The sequence below is a fragment of the Bombina bombina genome, chromosome 2 (assembly GCF_027579735.1).
Source record: "Bombina bombina isolate aBomBom1 chromosome 2, aBomBom1.pri, whole genome shotgun sequence".
NCBI lineage: Eukaryota > Metazoa > Chordata > Amphibia > Anura > Bombinatoridae > Bombina > Bombina bombina.
In genome coordinates, this window is record NC_069500.1 from 203749782 (window position 1) to 203755239 (window position 5458).

A 5458-nucleotide genomic window follows, 5' to 3' on the forward strand; every position below is an offset into this window, starting at 1 on the left:
AAATAGTTGGGTGCTAGAAAAATAAGGGTCTGTGTTTTCTTGTTCATATATATATATATATATATATATATATATATATATATATATATATATATATATATATATATATATATATAATCTCATTGATAGAAAAGCAAGCCATGCCTGTATTTTTTTAACCCCATGTTATACCAAATACACATACATCTCATAAGCTTCCTTTGAAAGTGGTCAGAAACCAGCAATAATTTAAAGGACCAGTCAACACAGTAGATTTGCATAATCAACAAATGCAAGCTAAGAAGACAATGCAATAGCACTTAGTCTGAACCTTAAATGAGTAGTAGATTTTTTTTCTGACAATTTTAAAAGTTATGTTTTTTCCACTCCCCCTGTACCATGTGACAGCCATCAGCCATTCACAAATGCATACACGTACCATGTGACAGCCATCACACATTCACAATGCATGCACACTTATTCTTGCACATGCTCATTAGGAGCTGGTGACTCAAAAAGTTTAAATATAAATAGAATGTGCACATTTTGTTAATGGAAGTAAATTGGAAAGTTGTTTAAATTGGCGTGCTCTATCTGAATAATGAAAGTTTAACTTTGATTGAGTGCCCCTTTAAGTTGCCATTTTATTGTATAGTATAGCAGACAGACAATACAAGTGCTCAAGCTCATTGTCTGCTTCTGAATACAACTGCTGCTGTGAGCAAAGGCATAGGACTACTGTGTGTAAGAGTTACAGTCAACTGACCATATGTACATGATGCCATCCTTTAACCTCTAGTGTGCTGTGAGCACGGTGCTAATGTATTAAGTATGATGGTGTAACCATGCTTGACATTCAAGAGGAACATTTTTAATTTGCTGCATGGTGGCCTTTCAACTAGCAGACTTAGGGCCAGATTACAAGTGAAGCGTTCCTGTGTGCTAATTCTGCACTATCACTTCTTACCTGCCTGTCACGTATTCACACTGTGTAAACCCAACCCACTTCCTCTACTTAATGCTTACGCAGACAATCTCAGGTGCTTAGTTAATTTGTTCCTACCAAGCAACTGAGCTACGTTGCCTTCTCGGCAAACCTAGTTACAAGTACAGTACTTACTCTTGATCCTGTTATTGCTACTTGTATCTACCCTTACGGTTGTTCTGTTTATGATACACTTCCACCTGAAATCTTTTCCTAAAGTATTCCTTACAACTGGAGATCATTTCAGCCTCTAACCTCCTCCAAGTGATTCCTGTCACTACATTCGGATGATATCGGACTACGCTCCTTTACCTGAATAAGAAATCATTGTTCCTCTTTTTCACAGGAGTTCAGTACTTACTAAGTATTCCTCGTGTCAAGCCAACCTCCATACAGACCGAAGAACTATTTCTCTGTGAACGGAGTTTGGACACTCCTCCTCTGACGTCATTCTGACAGTATACTCTGATCTTACTAACCAGAGAGCCGCCTGCAAGTCAGCCTGAAGTTCTTCGTAAACAGAGCTAGTCACTTCGATAGTGTGTTACAAATTTCAATCTAATTAGTAGCAGCAAGTTGTTACTTGTTTTTTTTTACGTTTAATCAGCTATTCCTGAATAAATTCACTCTTGCACAAAGTGATCCCATTCATTGTGTGATCCAGTGCTGGTTGATACATATTCAATTTTTCAGTCATTCTGCAGTTGTGATCCAAAGTAAGATATTAGGTCTATACTAATTTGAGGCCTTACAAATTAACTAAGCCAAAGATGGATCCAGCAGATTTGCCACAAATTTTATACAATCTCTCCCAGCGCGTTGACCAATTAGGTCAGGGTCTCAGGGATATACAAGTGGAGAACGAAACTTTACATAAAGTGATTTCAGAAACTGTAACCACTAAATCTTCCAGTCCTGATACTGCTCCAGAGCCCCAAATTTCCTTACTGGACTTGTTCTATGGGGATAGAAAAGTATATCGCCAATTCAAAAATGCCTGTTTACATTTAATCTCAAACCTAAAACTTATCCCACTAATAGGATAAACGTTTTAACCTTGATCTCCTTTTTAAGGGGTGAGCCCAGGGTCTGGGCAGACTCTTTTTATGAATCTGACAATCCTATACTATCTTCATTAAGTGATTTTTTGGCAGTAATGGACAAACTTTACCTTGACACTAACTTACAAATAACTGCAGAATCCAAGATGAGAGCCCTGAAGCAAGGGAATCGTCCTGTTGAATTATATATTACTGAGTTTAAGCAATATGCAACAGACTCTCAATAGAATGCAGTTGCATTGAAAAATCAATATAGGCTTGGACTTTCAGATCCAGTTAAGGACGAGTTAGCAAGAACAGAACTGCTAGACACTCTAGAAGCCTTAATGAAACTGACCATGCAAGTCGACAGGAGACTGAGAGAAAGGAGAAGTGAACGCCAACACTCTGAATCTAGTCCAAAAAGAAATGTTAATCCTCCTCAAACAGTTACTCCTATAACCAATAAGCACGAGCCTATGGATATAGGAATGATAAGGGGGCCATTATCGCCTGAAGAATGGCTCAGAAGGAAATCAAAGGTACTATGTATGTACTGTGCTAATCCAGTACACACAGTCAAGGATTGCCCCATATTGCAGAAAAATAAGAAGACATAAGAGACAAAAAGAGAAACAGAGCGCACGCCACTCTTAGAGTAAAACTAAGATTTAATGCAGAAAACAAGCGCAAAAATAAAAACACACGTACAATGTGTACAATAAAAAGAGCAATGTATATATCGTATGTATATCACCACATCCTGCTTAAGCCGTAGGTGGTGGAGAGAGAGTTCCGTCCTGTCCCTTGTAAAGCTCCAAACGCTTCCGGATCGCTGTTTGGAAACAAGAGGCTGGAAGTTGCTTCACACCGACCTGGCGTCTGAAGGAATGTAGAGAAGACTGGATGGATGATTCCTCTACGTGTTTCGTCGGGATCCGACCCGACTTTCTCAAGAGATTGTGCAGTCTAAGTTTGTTTTGGAACATCCGGGCTATAAAGGCCTCCCAGCAAGTAAATGTCTCTAATTGGTCAGAATGAGACAGTGACATGCCATGCATAAAGAATGCATGGAACGTTTGTATCCACCTATTATTATACCAGTCTGTTGTGTGTGAGAGTTCTTGAGACGAATGGGGTTGGCAGCCGCACGCCAGAAGCACACAATATAGCTTGATGTTTGCATACAGAATATTCACAAAGAGCTGGGGGTTTGGGTAGTACCATCAATGTACTGTGATGCATTTCAAACAGGCCCCCAAGGTAACAAAACAGTTAAAGATGAAGGAACCTAGGCTAGCCTGCACGTTATAAGCCTCTATGGTACCATTAAGGTTGTATACTTGTTCGATCTAAGTATTTGTTATATATTTATTTGCCACATTTCATGTCCAGTGGTTTTTGTCTGTATACAAATACCTATATTTTAAATGTAGATTTATACATCCTATGCAGCACTTATTACGTTATTGTGGTCACATGTAAATATAAATATTAACATTATATGTAGACTCAAGATTTATCTCTTTTAGCCTATATGTATATCACCTGTTTTTAGTTTTCTTTTTTCTTCTTTATTGTTATAGCTTATAACTTCACGCTCTAATATACAACTAGATATTTGTGTTTCATGAGAGAAGCGCAGCCTCTATATATTTTTTCTTGCTGTTGTTAGAAAAATAAGAAGAGTAAGTGCTGTTCTTCTTTAACTACCCTTATTGTACATAACAAACCTGTTTATTGCAATCTCTCTCTGTCAATACAGTGGGACCAAAATTGTATGACGACAGTAGCCATTATTGATACTGGAGCATATGGAAATTATATTGCCAAAAGTCTTGTAGTAAAAAATAAAATTCCCCTTATGTTAAAACACCTGTGTCTATCCGTGTTGTTGATGGTTCCCAAATTTCTGCTGGTCCTATAACTCACCACACTGTTCCTATACTGATAACAATTCAAAAATCTCATCAAGAATATATCTGTTTTGATGTGTTACCTTCTTCTTTGTTTCCTATGGTTTTAGGACTTCATTGGTTACGTTTACACAAACCAACTATCAATTGGAAAACACTTCAGCTCAATCTAAACTCACCCTACTGTCAACAGACTTGTTATACTCATCCATCTATATTACAACTCTCTGAAGAAAATTCGATTTCAGAGGTTTATACTGAATTCACTGAAGTCTTTAGTAAACGTGAAGCTGAAAATCTACCACCACATCGTAGTTATGATTGCCCGATTGATCTGAAATCAGGCTCTACAGCCCCTTACGGACATTTATTCCTTTAAGTCAACCTGAACTCACTCATCTTAAAACCTACCTAGAAAATAACTTGAAAAAAGAGTTTATCAGACCCTCAGTATCCTCTGCTGGTGCAGTGATTTTATTTGTCACAAATAAGGACCAATCACTCCGTCCCATTATCGACTACAGAGAACTCAACAAAATAACAATAAAAAACAAATATCCCTTGCCACTGATCCCAGAATTAATCGGACGGTTACATCATGCAAAAATATTTACCAAGTTAGACCTGATGGGAGCCTATAATTTGGTTCGAATAAGGGAAGGCGATGAATGGTTGACTGCTTTTAGGACCAAGTACGGACTTTACAAGTATCTAGTGATGCCTTTCGGGTTATGCAACACCCCTGCCACCTTCCAACATTTTATTAATGATGTGTTTAGAGAACTTTTGGATATCTGCGTAGTGGTTTACCTTGACTATATTTTAATTTATTCTCGAAATCTAGAAGAACACGTTAAACACGTAAGGTGGGTTCTCTCTAGGCTTCAAGTCCATCAACTATTTGCAAAACCTGAGAAGTGTGTGTTCCATACTGATAATATCACATTCCTGGGTTATTCCATTAGTTCGAAAGGCATAAAGATGCAGGAAAATAATGTTGAAGTAGTGAAAAACTGGTCAATTACTACCAATAGGAAAGAACTCCAACGATTCTTAGGTTTCAGTAACTACTACAGAAAATTAATCAAAGGTTTTTCCAAAATTGCTAAACCTCTTACTAGTCTAACTAGTTCTACTACACCTTTTTGTTGGAACCCTAGTGCTGAAGAGGCATTCAATTTCCTAAAGTTCTCTTTTACCACTGCTCCCATACTTAAATTTCCTGATTCCACGCTGCAATATATACTAGAAGTTGACTCCTCTGACTACGCCTTGGGTGCTGTCCTTTCACAAAGGAAAAGCCTGAAAGAACCTTTACATCCTGTGGGATACTTCTCCAAAGTAATGTCACCTCCTGAGATGAACTATCCGATTGGAGAGAAAGAGCTCCTAGTTATAAAGAGGTCTTTCAAAAAATTGGAGACATCTCCTCAAAGGAACAGAACTCCCAATCATAATTTATACCGATCATAAAAACCTCGAATATCTCCAAAGGAATAAAACACTCTCTGCAAGACAGGTACGATGGAGTCTCTATT